General features: G+C 38.2%; 1 protein-coding gene and 1 long non-coding RNA gene across 5 annotated transcripts in view; one reads left to right on the plus strand and one right to left on the minus strand.

The window, feature by feature from the left end:
* LOC103472023 (CMP-N-acetylneuraminate-beta-galactosamide-alpha-2,3-sialyltransferase 1-like) overlaps positions 1-17,779 on the plus strand; it is a 112,043-nt gene that overhangs the window by 58,637 nt on the left and 35,627 nt on the right. For 2 of the 4 annotated variants that reach the window (XM_008421370.2, XM_008421368.2), the window contains exon 2: positions 15,233-15,295. The exons of the other annotated variants lie outside the window; for them this stretch is intronic. The gene's annotated coding sequence lies outside the window, so the exon portion shown is untranslated. The remainder of the gene's footprint in view (positions 1-15,232; positions 15,296-17,779) is intronic. 4 annotated transcript variants of the gene reach the window in all.
* LOC103472022 (uncharacterized) lies at positions 2,493-16,059 on the minus strand. The gene is made up of 3 exons (XR_534787.2): positions 15,919-16,059; positions 3,974-4,196; positions 2,493-2,526 (listed from the first exon to the last, which is right to left on the minus strand). It is a non-coding gene; the product is annotated as an uncharacterized LOC103472022 (long non-coding RNA).

Below are 17,779 nucleotides of genomic sequence, written 5' to 3' on the forward strand. Positions count from 1 at the left end.
AAACATTCCATGTCCCACACTGAGACATTCTGGGACATGGAAGGGAAACATTCCATGTCCCACACTGAGACATTCTGGAAGCGGAAACAATGAAGCATTTCTCAGCCATAACTTTGAATCAATGAGATAAATTGGAATGGGCATCAGCTGGCCAATTTGGTTATTCATCACTCTGTGCTTAATACTGGTTATTTATAATGATATTTCAACACTTTTGTCAAGCTTGAAGTTATGCGAAGGCGACTCTGATTCTCCCAGCAGCTGTGTTCAAGTGTTTTCTCAGGGACGTAAAGCACAACAGAACAATCTTCTTGAGGTGGAACAGTCACATTGTCAATCAGTGTGGCTCTCTGTATGAATGACTCTGACTGGACACATATATATAATCTTGTTTTTTGCATTTTGTACCATTTTGAATGTGAGATTTTGTCTGTACACAACCATAGGCAAAAAGAAAGCCAATCATTTATTATAATTTCTTTAGATGTTTCAAAAATAATATTTCTGTAACAGTATCTGTGTTTCTATTTTCTGTTTGCCGTATAATTGTGCAGTTTGACATTTTGAAAATAATTTCTCTCAATGGAAATGCACCAATTTAGTCAACATTGTTTTTGGATAAGACGTTCTGGTGCTCGGACAAGGTGTTTTGGGTTGTATTGGAATTGGTTTATTTCTCAAAATCGCAACAAAAGCACTTTTTTTTCACACCAGTCACGTGTGAGAAAATAAATAAAATAACATGTAGGGTCATACTTCTACTTCTGTTTATTTTCCATCAATAATTGAAACCTATTGAGAGAACAACAAATCAAAACTCTTAACAAAATGAGATATATATATTTTTTTTACAATTAATAATAAACGACACAATAAACTTCCTAGTTACTGTTAACTTTTTTTTAAATAACCGATTTCTATTTTAATCTCTTAGTAATGCTATTGAGAAAAAAAACCCAGGAGTTTATCATGATAAAGGTTTCAGTATAAATGTTTTTTTTTCTGTCTCATAAGTACAACTTGTTCTGTACAAATATGGCGCTGCACTAAAATCCAACGCAATTTCTATTCCATTAGCTTCGTTTTCTAATGGATTCATGCAATATTCATAGAGCTAAATGAATAAAAGCATTGAGTTTTTTTGCTCAGTCATATACAATTATGTAAATAACTACATTCCTGCTTCATCGCATATTTAAAGACTACAACAAACCGAGTTGTAGTCTTCCCTTTTTCATATCCAAGTTAATCGGATAAAGATATTTAGACGATGATACTCCGGCGCTTTTATCGGGTTACCATCGACTGAGTGGAAATTGACTGCCGTCAAGGTTGACCCTCCTGCGGTGACGGTGCCAATGCGCAGCTGCTTTTTCTTTCCCCTCGTTCGGATGACTCACTTCCTTCCTTTGTCTGCCTTTGCAGAAAGCACGCTGATGCGACGTAGGGGGACGAGGTGTGGGCGGTGCAGGTGGATGCCCCTGTGGCGTGTTGCCACGAGACCGCAGCTGCCAAAGGTCCAGCGGGCAGCTCAATGCGTCATATTTCATTTAGGGTTTTTTTTTTTTTTTTGCTTCAGCACATCGCCCAACTTTAACAATAATAGAGCTCTTTATGTATTGGTATGAGATTTTAACAGTTAAACTCATTCATTTTGCCTCCGTTTAGGTTTTGTTTAAAAATTTCTGACCTTTTGAGGAGATATCTGCTGGTTGTTGTTTTTTTTCTTCTTCTACTTTCTTTTAATCCAAATAGTGAGTTTAAAAATTCAGGAAGAAAGCAGCAGGAAGCCGAGCTCTCACAACTCCACGTTAATCCTCAGTCGAACGAGCAGCTTTTCTGTCACTGTTGCACATCTTTGTGCATAAACTCACTCAATTAGTTTTCACAAGCCATCTGCAGTTTACATCGCTGAAACAGCAGAGGCTAGCGCAGTATTTTTCCGGTGCGAACAATCCAGAGGAACGTATGAAAACGACGTCGGAGGTCAATGTGTTGGTCGACGTGACATCTGAAACTTTTGTCACGTTGGAACAGTTGCAAGATTGTCAAAATGATTTCTATGAACAGTAGAAATTGGACGTTCGGCTGTTTTCAGAGAGCCGGCTCTTTTGACTCGACTCCCAAATAAAAGCTTTCAAACGGCTCTTAATCTGTTATCGTGTGCAGCCTCTTGTTTTAGCTAATATGCTAATATGAAGGTTTTCTACGCTAAACAAGTCCTTATGCATTTAGTGTTTTTATGAAAAACCTTATACATTCCCAAGCAAAGCATCAAAGTCAAAACGTCTTTCTTCCCAAAAGAATTGTTCTAAAAAAATTGCACATACAGAAGCTGGATTGTTTTTTTTCTTGTTTTTTATTCTTATCGCTTTCTTAGAAGAGCTGAACAAATTGTGTCATTTATAAATGAAACGACGGCGCCGTTCAAACCCTCATTGTTTACGGCTTTACCAGCTGTAATCAGATGCAGTTAACGCCTTTTGCAGTCGCCTTTTTCTTTTCCTTTTTTTCACAGCATCAGAGCTAGAAGAACAAAACACAAAGACTTTTCACTCTGTTCGGATCATCTTTTCCGCCAGCAATTTGTTGTACACAAAGCAGCTTGCCAGTTAGCTTGGGATGGTTTTTATGACTAAATGACATGTTGTCAGCTGTAATGGCAGTTTTTCATCGAAAACGACTAACTTTTCTGGGAGTGCAACTATATTAAACATTGTTGCTTTCACTAGTTGATGTTGCTGAAATGTGATGTGGACGACATATTTTTTTCCGCTCACCACACTTTACATGACTAATTAACTTTCCAGGTTTCTACAGAAATATGCCGTGCTTTTGTGAAATGAAAAGGTAACAGAATGAAAATGTAAAGAAGATGAAAATGTGGTTGGGAAGTGAACAGCTGACTGTTGTTGTCTAAACCCAATGGAGAAACCGATAGGCTGGATCAAAGTGCAATTGGAGCAGTGGTCTAGGTTTCAGCATGTTTTTATTTTTCATACAAAAAAAAAGGTTCATTAAAAAGTTGAAACACAACTGGGTTTGTTCTAATTCAACTTTCCTTCCTGAAGAATACCTTTCCACAGGAGGAAGCTGGGATGTGGTTAGGCTGACCTTTTTTTAATCATTATAAAATAAATAAATTTAGCTTCTAATCCAAATAAATAAAATTTCAGAGGGAGGAAAGAAAACAATGACTGTTATTAAGAGAGGAATAATTATAAAACTTTAAAAACCTTTTGACTCGTTATATCCTCTCTATGCCCAGATTCAGAAAATGCTGTGCGCAAGGACTGAGATCACGCAGAGATGACGGCGTCACAATAATCAGCATTTATTCAAGACAGATGCATACTATCACCAGAAAAGCACATCACATAACATCAAACGGGCTGCAGTTAAGTTAGTGGACAATTAAAAAAACCTGGAGATTTGTACTGCACAGCCACCAAATACAGATTTAATGCTAATTTCTTTGGGAAATAGTAATACAGAAGTAATACAGAAGTGTTCACAGAAATGATACAGAAATGCTACAGAAGTAATGAATATTTCTTTTCCTGAGTTTTTTTTCTTTCCTTTTTTAAGTAGAGTTAACATACACAATTGGAGAACATATGATTATAAGGATTATTGCAACGTTATGCTAGTTTTTTTAAAAACTATTATTTCTACTTTAATGAGTCATCAGTTTAACTAGATGTAATTTCTCATTTTGTTCCTCATGACCAAATTTATAGCTCCGCTAAATTAAAAAAATAAGAAAGATGTTTACGTTTTTTTACTCAAAAAAATTTTCCAGTGAAAATATAATTAACCAGGATTCTATTAAACATTGAGCAGATACCTAAATCTGCTACCAGGAGACTACTCTGCTGTATTTCCAGTGATTCATGTTGCACAATTTATTTCATCCAAATTCCTCATGCTTTCAAATTTATTTAGTCTCACCAGGACACCAGCATCTACTTACCTATTCTGTAGTTTTACATCTATGGCACACAACAGCCAATATCGTAGATCTTGGTGTTGATGGCTTAACTGGAACAAGTTGAATTTACAACTGTCTTGCATCAGGAGCAGAAACAAACCAGGTGTTACAACCAGAAGGCTCAGAGTTCATCCAACACGCCACATGGCAGCGCCGGCCCTGACAGCTGAAGGGAGGGGTGGCAGGAGCTTCCATTATTAAGAACCTGCAGTGGTCCGATAACACGGTGGCAATAGATTAGACAGAGCAGAGATGGCTGTTCTTCCTGTGGAAGGTCAGGTTATTTAATATAGCCTGTCTTAATCCCACACACTGCTACTGCCAGAAATAGTCCCATCTGTTCCCGGCGTGTAGGCATCCCCAGTCTGTCAATTTGATTAATATTTTAAACAGTGTGGGGTTTTCTGATGACGAGTGGAACACTGAAAGAGGTTTTCACACCTTGTTCCATGTTTATTTTGGAGATTATCACCTTTTTTTTTTTTTATTCAAACACACAGCTACTGCGTGCCTCCAGCAGCGAATATGGGACCACAGAACTTGAAACTCTGGATCCTCTATCGGCCTTTTCACGTTCTGCCTAAAATTAAAAGGTATGACTATTCAACAGCAGAAGACTGTGTGTTTGTAAAATATACCTCAAAACAATATTATGTATTTTAGGTTGGTGATTCACTCTTTGAGGCTGTGGATACATAATAGTGTATGCATCCCACTTGTTCACTTCAATGTCGATTGAAGTGAACAATCCACATTGTTCACTTCAGATTCCGATACTGATATCAATATGAGGTTTAGTATCAGCCAATACCGATCCGATACATAAAAAGTGCTGAATTGACTTAAAATGTTTTTTTAATGCATACATAAATGTACTAATTTGCAAATTCATTTAATAATTCTGCACCAGTACAGCGCACTTAAATGCACCAGTAGCTTTAATTAAAAAAATTTTCAGGCAATGCAATTATGAGTATAACAGTCAATGTAAAATAAAAACATCTGAAAAACTGACAAAAAAGCTTCTTTCAAATGATTTAAAAAGCTCAAAGCATAGAATTGTACTGAATAGATCTGCCCTTATGTATAGCTACTGATATCAGATCTAGAATATTTTTCAATATCTGGACCGATGCAGATAACATCGAATTAATGCATCTCTAATGTATTTTTCAGAAGTAAATTTCAAAAAAGAGAAAATAGAAATTTAATTTAGTGTATTTGTATAGCGCCATTTCATGACAAATGTCATGTCAAGGCACTTTAAATAAGAAAACAAATCATAAACCAAAGATTCATATGGTGTAGCTCCTCCTTTGACTTTTCCAGATTTCTAATAGTTTTATTGCGTCTTGCAGCTAATGGGCCATGTTTTCTAGGTTGGAGTCTTACTAGGATCCTTTATCTTCCCCCACAATCCACCAAACAAGTTTATTGGGACTGAGTTTAACGGCCTTGTTCAGGGGTCCCCAAACTTTATCCTGTGAGGGCCACATAATGTTTTCCTTCTCTGGTGGGGGCCGGAGTCAGTTTGTAACAGAAAAAGTGTGAGGATTGCAGGAGTGCCTAAATGTAAAAATATATTGTTTTCCAGAAAACACAATCAAATAACATTATTCACAGAACAAGTCAGGAAATAAATAACACTATTAATGAAATAAATAATAACCAAATAACCCTCTCTGGGTTCTTCACAGAAAAAATCCAGGAAGGATTATAGTCCCTATTTTCCCAACTATGAGCCACACTGGACTATAAGCCACAACCCCAAAGTTTTTATTTTTATTTTAAACCAGTAAACATGCACATATAAACCGCAGATATCTCTGCCGCTCCAGGTTTTCCACAACGGTGCAGCAGCAGAGGGGGGCGGACACCCAAAATTTGAGTCATAACAGGTCAACTGAATATCACATTTATTAGGGTTGAATAAGAAAAAGGTGCCAATTAGATTTAACAGAACTGATTACGGTAGTTTCCGAACAGTAACTGTAAAAGTGCTGATCCTTCGTGTCTGCTACTAGCATGTGCTAAATCAGTGGTCCCCAAACTTTTTATTACCACGGACCGGTCAAGACTTGGAAATTTTGTTGCGCCTGGGGAGAGGGGGGCAGGGGGGACGCACAGTCAGATAAGGCTTCTGCATGTTGGTGTTCCCACTAAATACTGAATATGCCCAATTTGGGTTGTCTTGGCCCTTTTATTGCAGCCTGTGGGGTTTTTCCTGTCTGGGAACGAGAATACGACCTGTTGAATGTGACAGGTAGCCAATCAGAAAGCCCGGTGACGGAAGAACAGAGCGGAATCCCAAACAGCTGACATATCGCGCAACTGAGAGTCCGGTAGATATCGGAGATATGTGGAAATGTTTATTATTAAATCTAAAGGTCATTATTATGTTTATTCAGTTAAAAATGTTAACTACGAAAAAACATTCACCTCCAAATCATAGTGCAGCAAATAGAGCGGCTGCTCCCGTCGTCTTTCATCCACCGCCTTTTCTTTTTGTTGCGTCTTTTATCTCTTAAAATGACTCCACAAACATCACTATTGCTTCTAAATAGTAATCCGTGTTTGGTTATTCTAAATTCCCGCTATGTTGGGGGTTTTACTGAATTATCCTCTGGAATCGGGATGTTCGTGACTGGAATCGGTTCGTGTTGCTCCTGCCGTGGACACACAAACCGATCGAACCTGTTGTACTTTTATCAGCTCTGTGGTCACAGAGGTTTGGAGAATCGGCCAATAATTCTTAAATCTTTCCTTCTAAACCAGACTTAAGACTCACAAGCTCTACTCATCTCCTCTTGACCACTGCCCAAACGCTCTGACTCTGGTCGCTATGGTAACGTTTATATATCCCTTCAAAATAACAGAAGCGCCACAAAAACGAACATTTTACTTTCGTGAAGATTTTAACTCACAATAATGACTAACGGGAGCCCTGAGCTTGTTTCTCTGCAACGAGACGGTCCCATCTGGGAGTGATGAGAGACGATAACACCCGAGGTGTGTTGCTTGAGCACAGCCTGCTTGGTCTCTATGTGGCAAAGCAGCTTGAAGCTTCATTGCCTCATTAGCAGCCGGTCGCCGCATGTTAGCAGAGCGGCTTGTAATGTGGGACTCACCTACCGGTCCGGGATAAAACCATTCTCCTGTCTCTTCCCTGGGCCTTTTCCCCTTTGCAAAGAAACTTTCCAAAGACATYTGATCTGTTTCTTACTCATTTTGCTGCTTGTGGGCTCAATGTTGGCGCGCAAGTAACCAGACTTCCAATGATTCACTTCCGGCTAAAGAGGCCCCTGGTGGTTGAAGAAAAATCCACATATAAACGGCTTATAGTCCGGAAAATATGGTAAATGGAGAAAAATCTGAATGCTCTCTGGTATTGTTCAAGGGGCCGGACCAAATGTGGAGGCGGGCCTGATATGGCCAGGGGTCCCTAAACTAAGTTTGGGGACCCCTGGCCTTGTTGATCTGGCTTTTACGAAGGAAAGTTTGATTGAGTTTGTCTTGACGCATCATTATCATCGTCTTCTCTACTCCATGTCATCAGTGACTGTGTAAATCAGCCATCTCCATATCTTTTATTCACTAAATAAACATTTGAGCTTCATCGTATAGGAAAAGCCAGACTTGGAGTTCATCTTTGATTTCCACTTTCATCCAATCATCCGTGGCTGCTTCCCTTCCATAGGATTATTTTCTTCTTTGGTGCTAAGGATGACTGTAAAATGCCTTTTCTAGACACAAATTCCACTTCCTACTTCTACTTGACTCTTGTTTCTCCCCATTATTGAATATTTCCTCGGCTTTTGTTGTTTTACATTCTTAAATGAGTTTTATAACCCTTATCACCATTTCAACAGCCAGATCTCTTGTTCCGACCATATTTTCCCAAGGAAAGTAGAGTTAATCAAATTGCTTTGAGGGACTGAGGGAGAATGGTCACAACAATCTTAAAACAATCTCCTCCTACACTACTTTCTTTTTTATTCCCTCCTCCTCTTCCCACACCACGTGAAACTTTCTAACAGAGAAGAGGCCACTCCATAGCGAAGAGCCTATTAGAAGCTCTAGTGAGCAGCATGAAAATTGCTGCAATTTTTTTTTCCATTTGCATTTGGGGCTGAAAGCTTTTAGATCTACCACAACATGTCTGTCGAAAACGGATTCTTTTTTCGGTGTTAGAATATGTGACTGTGGTCACTGAATGCTTTTTGTGTCCCTGAATTGTACCTTCGGTCGCCCTTTCCTTGACTTTAACCATTTGTATAACATGATGTAGGAGCTGAACTTCCTGGGGAAATGTTTTGGCTCCACAATGGCGGTTGTGAGGATGTATCACTTCTTAATTTCTCTTGATTTCGAGAGGACTCCCAGGAATAGTTTTTCATTTTTCTTTTCAGTTTTTAGTGACCGTCACCAGACAGGAAATGGGTGCAGAGAGAAGGTTCGAGGAAGGCCAAGTGAATGTGCGCCAAAGTTCTCAGGGTCAGAAATCAAACCAACCCAATTACTGCCTTCCTACGCAATTCCCCTCGATTCTCATCTCCCTTCAGTACGCCATTTGGGATTTCTCTCATTGAGCTGGATTTCTCCGGTAGAATTTCAATGGGGCCAATCAGAAAACAAAAGGAGAAGTTTTTAACAATGACATTGATTTTCTACGCTGTTTTAAGAACCGTAATCTGCCTGTGGTTTTTAGTTTCATTCAATAAAATTGCTACACATTATACATGCCCCAACTATCAATCACTATAATGACAATCTATCTAGTAAGATGTTGGTCAACCATCAGTGCAGAGACTCCACTGGACAACTGAAGATGCGCTGAGGTATCGGGCACCAAGACGGTACCAGAAGATTCTCTTAACTCCCGTAAAGCGTAAGGTGGACCGGACTTCTTTGTCCAGTACATCCAACAGAGGCTTGATTGGGTGGAGATCTGGCGAATTTGCCAAGTCAGCACCTCAGACTTTTTTGTTGTGCAACTCAAACCATTCCAGAACCAATTTTTGCTTTGAAAGCTGCTCTGAAGTGCATTGAAGTGGACATTTATTGATCGATATTTAAGTGCTGGTTCAGTGTTTCTATAGAACAAGGAACAACACAGAAGGCTTTTTTCCAAAAGGGAGTTGTACTTTGTCAAACAATTGTGATGCTGACTGTATTGATCAATAATTTTATGGTGTCCTTTGGGGGATACCTATAATTACTCACTGGAGATTTGGGAGAAACAAAGTTGAGGTCTGTAATGTATTACTAGAAAAAGTCAGGTTTTGTATGCAGCTCCATGTTGGTGTATCTGTGTAGAGCCAGTGGCAAGAAGGGTTCACCAGAAGTTCAGATGCGTTCAGTACAGCAGTCACAACACAATCAGGATTTGGACTGCAAAAGATAAATAAAATCTATGATAATGTCCATGTTTTGCCAATCAAATTTTTGTAAGGACACATTATGCTGCTAAGAAAAATTTCAGTCAACACTTTATTTGAAGGGGTGTGCATAAGACTGGCATTACACTGTCAAATATGACATAACGCCTGCCATGAGCATGAAGGAGTGTTTATGAATGTTTGACTGTTGTCATGAAGTGTCTTTTGGTAAATAATGACACCTTTAATGCAAATATGCATTAAAAGTGTAAACTTAGCATTATTTGGTAAATAACTACATTTTTATGCAAAGTTTTATTAAAACTTACATTGAAAGTCAATTAAGAGTCAACTTTGCAAAAAAGAGTCAGTATTTACTCAATGACACTTCATGACAACATTTATGAAGACTTTTATGTGTTTCAGGTGTTATGTTTATGACAATGTAATGTCAGTCTTACACACACCTCTTAATATAAAGTATTACCTACATTCTTAATAAGTTAAGATGGTAGTGTTAATACACTGGGATGAGTTTTGGAATACCAAAGCATAGCATAGTACTATTATATGATGTAATATTCCAAGAAAAAAAAGCCACAAAACGCTTGAGTATGTGATTAACATGGAAAACAAATATCACATTTTCCTTTTTTTCCCCTTTTTCACCTCTGCCACAACCCTGATTCCTGTACTGCCTCAATCTCTACCACCTTCTGGTGTGAGCATCTGGGATAGTGAGTTTCTATATGCTATTAGTCTCTAACTAACTGATGCTAAGTTAGTTAGAGTGAAGCTGAAAATATTATTTTGAGAAAGTAATGTTTCATTAAGTCATTTGTGGAATTCAATAACCTTTTGGACAGTTGATTGCGATTAATCGGTAACCACAGTAACCAAAGTTGCCATCTGATTTAATACACCTTGAGACACTGGGTAGGAAAGTGTCTTTTTATTCACTATATGTAAACTTCTGGTTTACTCTTGAAATTTTTTTCATAAAATTAGATCCCAAACTGTGTTTTTATCGTGTTATTTTCCAACATGACCAACTATAGAAAAAAGGGAACAAGCTTTATGGGGAAAAAAACAACAACCCTGAAGCTAACCTTGGCATTCTTGTGCTCAGCAACTTCCCATGCTTGGTTGCACTTGCCTACGGTTACTTGAACTTTAAATTAAATAATGAAGAGTAATGATTTAATGACTCTAACTTATCTTCTGGCCTTTTCTCTATTACACAGTTTAAACATCTTCACTCAGCTGTATTGCGGCACTTCTTTTCATTTTCATTAAAGCGAATTCAAGTGTATCTGATCCAGTTAAACCGAGTGGAGTAGTCTCAGGTCAAATCATGCAGTGGAAGAGAAAAATGTCTCGAGGTCTCCACTGTAGACACAATAGGTGCCTTTCCGTTGACTACATAATTGCGCAATTTGACATTTAGAAAATAAGTTTGCGTAATGGAAACACGACAATTTCGACAAAGCTCATGTTTTGGCAATAGGATGAGTTGTTTTTTGGGGGGTTTTTTGGCAGTATCAAAGTTGATTTATTTCAAAAAACTGCAATGGAACCACTTTTTTTGCACTACAGGAGTCACATGATCAACTATTGACTCTTACCACTGGCGCAAACTACAAAGATGACAATGACAGAAATTGGTAGCAGAATGATGTTGCTGCATTTTTTTTTTTTTTTGCTTTTTTATTGCTTGTGTGAACAAACTTATCCACCTGTGATTTTAATTGTGTTTCTAACTTAATGGAAACACAGTTGGTTTATAATTTTTGCTACATCTTTAGACGTTCAGATGTTTTTGTTCTGTTGTTTTCAGCTGTTTATCCTAAAGAGAAATGCAACCTTCGTTTAGAAGATTTCATTCCAGGAATTTGTTTCAGTTCAATTCAAATTTATTTCACATGAAATAATTTCACTTAAAACAATGTTACATGTGAGAAACAGAGCAACTCTTGTTTTGTGTATAGATTTTCTAGTCACAGGCTAATTTGCAAACCCAGTCTTTGATTGGACCTGTATTTGTTGGACCTATATTAAAAGACAGTCAAATTAAAAATTCCTCTCTCTCACACACACACACACACACACACACACACGGAGGCCTACACTGAAGTTCTGCAACTATTAACAAGAAAATAAAAAATACAGTTTATGCATTATTGTCATCAACAAGGGAGAAATTATCAATTCGCTAGCATCACGTCTTCTCATATAGTCTTCAAATATTCTTTTTTTTTCTTCCTCTTGTGATTTGAGTTTGTCTTCCCCTTTTGATTGTCACATAAACTTTTGCTTGTCCACAAGTAAAAAGAAAAATACTATCGGCGATAAAGTCTGATGCTTGAGTAGACAGTCAAGTTGCTTGAAATGTATGTATTCGCTCTAAAAGAGAGTGATTTTCTCCAACGCAATCAAACAGGATCTCAAGGCTCTACATTGAGACATCCACTTTCTATCCCTTTTTAAATCACACCCTTGGTCAAATTGTTTTCGGTCATGGTCTACAATTTAATTTCTTTGGTGATAACATAAAAATCTACATCGGTATCAAGTCACTGAGGAAACTGTCCCAGCAATCAGTGGCCAACAATAAAGGAGAGACCAAAGCATGGTTGTCTGCCAAGCGACGTAAACACAACAGCAGCATAAATGAGTTCACTTCTCAGAGAGGCTGGAGATGAAATTTACCGATGTAGAAATGTTTTCCATCATCCGAGATCCACAATCTTGGTTTGACCTTGTCTGAATCAAAGAAACGTCTTGAGGCTCGGACAACATATCCGTGACTTTGTAAAAGAAACTCTCATTAAGCCTTTATTTTCGTCTATGCTGCTATCGCTTGGTTTTCTATCAAAGCTTTTGAAAGCCTCTGATGGATTTAACACTCCAGCATCCAGTGTCTTTACACACACCGAACCACAACGAAAGTATGTGTTTAGCTGGTAAAGCTTGGAAATAAATTCAGAATCTTGTTTAAGTGAGAAAATGTTCTCGTCGCAATGAGATTTTAAAAACTCGTATTAATGAGATAAATCTCTCATTAAAACCAAAACATATTTTTCTTTTAAAAGGTCGTAACAGTAAAACTACACCTCTCAGAGTTTTTAGATATAGCCTAGAGAAAACGGGGTAAAAAGAAAAGTGGAATCTTTTTTTTGTCCGTGTACTTCTCAAATTTAGTTTGTATTATCACTATTGGGTACCATCATTACTTGAGTTTGTATTTTCAGTATCTTTACTGTGTGTGTATGTTGATGTAAAAAAAGTTATTGAAAATAAAAAGTAAAAAAAAAAAAAGTGGAAAAATGTGTACGTTTTATTTTAACAATATCATAAATGTATGGAAGAGAATTAAGGCCACTGGGTAAAAAAAATAATAAAAAAAATTCTGACTTTAATCTCAGAATTCTGAGAAAAATCTTAATTATTTTTCAGATTAAAGTCAGAACTGTTTGGGTTTTTTTTCAGTGGCCCTAATCCTCTTCTGTATAAATGTGAAGTTTGTCAAAAAAAAAAGTATTCTTTGAATTTATTTTGTTTAGTCAACTAGTTGTTTCTTCGGACATTTATTGGTGTTTTAAGTTCTGTTCTGTTGCTCTTGATTGGTGGTGGTGGTTATCACAGTAACCAATAGCTGCTATTAGCTGCTGCTAACCGCTCATAGGGAGCTACTGATTTGTAGTTTTAGGGTTATTTATTGTAGTTTATTTAATGTTTAGGGGCAGAATCTGTCAGACTGATGTTAACCACCAACCTGATTTCCTCTTAGGTATGTTTTAATTTTTGATACAAAGTAATGTTTCAGTTATCAACTTTGGTAGTGTTTGAATGATACATGTGTGATTTTATTTCCTGTTCTAAAAATATGTATTCATTGTTGTTAAAGATGAGATTAGTTATGTGGATTAATGATATGAATTTAAGTTAAATACCTATATGATCCTAATCTGCTCCCTTTTTCTGTTGCTGTCTAACTATGAGGCAGAAGCTGCTGAACTGATGTTAACCACCACCTTGACTTCCTCTTTTCTTAAAGTAAATATAATTGCCGTGTCCAAATTCAGGGGCTGCATCCTTCAAAGGACCCGGTCTATGTAGGGCGGTTCCTTTGCAGGCTGCAAATATCAAAGACTAGAAGAGTGAAACTGAATTTGGACAGGTCTAGCCGTCAGCTAGCTGTCTAGTCTCCACCTCGGCGTAGCTCATGTTGCCTAATAACTGTGACTGAGTGAAGCACAGAGCAGCAAAAGAAAAAATAACTGTGCTGAAGTTTATTTTTTAGCCATGTATTACTCCTGATTTCTGTGGTGTTCTTCACATTTTGTACGAGGTTGTTCTATTGTTAAAAAAAAAATCTGTTTGTAAAATGTTCAAACATGTAGCACATTTTTGCAGACATGGATGTCTGTCAAGCTACTTAAACACAACAGCAGCAGAATATAAGGAAATTATTCATTTACAAATATACTTTCCAAATTTCAGATATGACATTATAGTTAAATAAAACTACCATGTTTGTAGCCTTAACTTCAATCAGTCAAACCAATTTGCTAAATTAAATACTGTAAACCAAGCATTTTACCACTAGATATTACCTGACTCAATAATAATAATGCAGCAGGAGCAGACATCTCAGAAAATGATGGCACAATATTGCAAGTAGGTGATGTTTTGATGAACCGAGCAGATGCGAGACATACACAGCTACATTCTCGCTTAAAAGCGTTGAAAAAAGTCATGTCGTCACTTATAGCAAAATAACAATTTGCCTCCCTTCACCGCCATTGCTGCTTTGTCTGAATGCCAGGTTTGGACCCGCAATGAATTATGGGATATGGTGGGCCGTGAAGGATACACCGGACCCATCCTTGAAATCTGGGAAAAAGAAGGCCGTATTTGAAGGAGTCTTCGAATTCGGACAGGCCTTGTCGCCACACTATGATGTAAGCGGTCTACAAATCCGGCCTTCCTTCGAAGGACCCAGCCCCTGAATTCAGACACAGCTAATGAACCCTAATGCGTCTGTTGTGAAATCAACCTATTAGACCCAAGACGAGCATAGAAGGGTGACAAATGTACGCCTCCGGTTTAAAGCGGGAGTGGAAAGGCCTGCTGCAATCCACAGCACTAAAACCCAGAGAATTATCACCATCGTGGCAGAGATTTTTATGCTGACAAAAAATGCAAATGCAACGGTTCATTTCACTCAAGGCCTCCCACACCTCTCCCGCCGATCATGATTAATAGGGCCGACTTCGCGTTCACAACGGAGGACTTCGTCCACCGGGTGCATTAATCTCAAGGTCTGTTTTGTATTCTCTTCGAGGCTGCATCTAGCTATCGGTGACAACCCTGGAAAACATTTGTCTGCATGTGAAGTAGCCTCATCAAAAATGGAGATAAAAACGGCAGACCTCCCTGGCGCCACGCGAACATATAGTCTGTGATTGAAGATCTCCGTCCTGTTTTACTCCGTCAGAACCATCCGTCATCCTCGGCTTTGTCAGTGATTAATGCGAGTCGTTCTGGTACGTAGAATAAATGTGACAAGACACATCCACAACTGGGACTGCTTTTATTTCTATTCACCTTGATATTTGGAAAATACCAAGGTGCATGGAGGAAAGCTTTCAGAATGGAGAAAAAAAAAGAAGCGACTTTTACTCCACCTGATGCTTTTTTTTGTTTTCAGTCACAAAACAATCCGCTGGCTTAAAATAACACAAACTGGACCTTGTACCTCATTTCATGAGTGGATTGAACCTGTTCTGTTGGCTTAATTTCCATATTTATGTGGGAACAAAGCAGGGCTGAATTTTGTTTGCTATGATTTATGTTCCAGGCCTGTTGTGCTCACGTCAGACAACAGAGGCAATATCTTCAACAATGTGTCCTGGATTTCAAGGTATTACATTTTTTGCATCCTGAGAAAATACACAAATTTAAAATGCAACTGTCATAACTGTGTGTTAATTATGTTTTGATTAAGATGAATACAGCACTAAGATATAATTTCTCATAGTGAGAATAGAATGAGGTCTCTTCCTTATTTAAACTCTTTGTGCCAAGGAAAAGAAATGATGCTCCTGGATTGGTCGGTTTGAAAACACTAGCCAATAGTGTGTCAAGTAGCATTATTGTTGAGCAATTTCAGCTACCCGAGTTGCTTTGACTTTTGAATAATTCAGATAGGTTCCTAGGTAACGTACGTGAATAAATGGAATTTCCATGAATAATTCATAGTTGGAGTACATCGTGCGAAAAATACGCAAACTATCAAATCCGTGAATTGGCGAGAGTCCAATGAAACCCAAAACAAATCAATTACAACTTTTTGTTTCAGACATGCGTACCTGTCGTAAATGTTTTAGAATAGAATTATTTATTAGGTAGAGGCTACAGAGCTCAAAAAACAAACAAAAAACTCACTTTTAAATATTTTACTATGACCCTGGTGAAAACTGGCACATGTTTAAAGAATCAATTCTTAAGGATTTATGGTAGAAATACTGCCAGAAAATATCCAACCTTCTCTGTTAGTGCTGTTTTCTCCAATCAGTTGTTGAAAATCCCAATGCTGCTTCCTTTTAAAAGGGAAAAAACACAAACAATAAAGCTTTGAAAATGTATTGAATTCATCGAGCACTTAGCGCGGTTACCTTTGCGTCAGTCAAGCTCCACATCCTACTCAGGGGCATAAGGGAGAATACATTTACAAGCTCCGCTTTCCGATTTGTTTTCTTTTAATTTCACTCCACCAATATAGACGATGTGAAGGTCAATTTTGAAAGAAAGAAATAAATAAAAAAGAACCATATCCATTTAAAACGTGAGGTGTGATGCTTCTGAAAAAGAAAAACATGCCAAAGGGGGTGCACAAGTTAGCAGGGCGCTCAAGCTTTCACATGAATACTAAAGTCTGTCATTCATTGCTAAGTCACGGAGTGGTTTTAAGAAGCTTTGAATATTTGAATATTTTATCCTTAAAAAAAAGGAAACAAATTAGGCTGCAACAGGGCGATGCGTCGTATAGCTGAAGATTGCTTAAACAAACACATACTTTATCATGGTAGAGGTGAGGATATTGCTCTGCGCTAGGAGTTTCTCTCAAGCCGCAGTGCTTTTGTGCTGCACACAGTGACAGCAGCCTAAACTCAACAAGGCAGCCTCACTGGGACTCGACACACCAGAGGAAGTCCATTGCTTCAGGCAGCTGCAGGTACATGGATGGGGTGTGAAGGACGTGACTCATGAGTCTGCCGTAGTCGGCTCACGAGAGACTCTCTAAACGAGCGGCTAATCTAATTCTTTCATTATGAAATTAGATATAGAAAGTGCAGGACACATGAGGGAAGGTTGACTGGAGATGTGATTTACATGTGCAAGGATGGCAGGCAAAGATGAAAATAGAGTATCTGCCAATTTAGGTTGAGGGTATTTTTGAGCAAGTGTGCTTGTAGCCCAAAGCTCCTGAATTCGCTTGTTGAGCCTTTAGGCCTGGCCGAAACCGCACCTAACATACACCGAGTCATCACAAACAACACCCAGTCTGCCCTGATACTCTGGTTTGCACATCATGTCCTTGGGTCTCCTACTGTACTTAAGTCTGATTGGTGCTATTTCACATTACGCCTAGCTTCAGAAGCAAAACAGAGTTTTAAAGGGGTAGTCTGAAATGTTTCTCGTTCTTGTGAAGATCTTTACTTGTAAACGTTTATTGCAGTGGCTTTGCTGAAGAACATGGAAGTCATCAGGGTAATTTAAGTCTAACAGAGTATCAGGAATACAGCAGTACACCAGTGAACACTGTCTACACTTTCATAGGAGGCTGCTGCTGAGTTTTTTGATGTCTTATAATATACATTGGACCCCCACATATTTGCAGTTTATTACTTTCTGATTTTCTGTGGAATATGACCCTACATTACTTGCTGATGTTTTCATATCTGGAATATTTTTAAAAATGCAGCTTGGGAGGGTGAAAAATACCTAGACACAATGCTATTTAGTTTGCTTTTGGCAGACATTTGCAAAGAGGCCAATCCATGAGTACCATTTACTTTTCTTGGCACTGATTGGCTGCAAGTATAAGACTGGAAATGAGGTTTGCAATTAGTGCAACCCTCCTTACTTAGTCTGCTACCCCCGCGACCCGACTCTGGATAAGCAGCAGAAGATGAATGGATAGTGTTTTAAGATAATTTTATAGATTTTGGCTCGTAATGCTTTGTATTTTCTGTTCTAAGTTTGCATTTCACTGGTGGACACTGCATGGCAAGACCAACACTAAGATCAGACCTTCCAAGATCAATGTCGCACACCCCAAGATCAAGACTAGACCAGACCTCTCGCGACTAATTAATTTTGCAACATTAAATGTCCCTTTGTG

This window comes from Poecilia reticulata, linkage group LG11, assembly GCF_000633615.1.
Source record: "Poecilia reticulata strain Guanapo linkage group LG11, Guppy_female_1.0+MT, whole genome shotgun sequence".
NCBI classification, from domain to species: domain Eukaryota; kingdom Metazoa; phylum Chordata; class Actinopteri; order Cyprinodontiformes; family Poeciliidae; genus Poecilia; species Poecilia reticulata.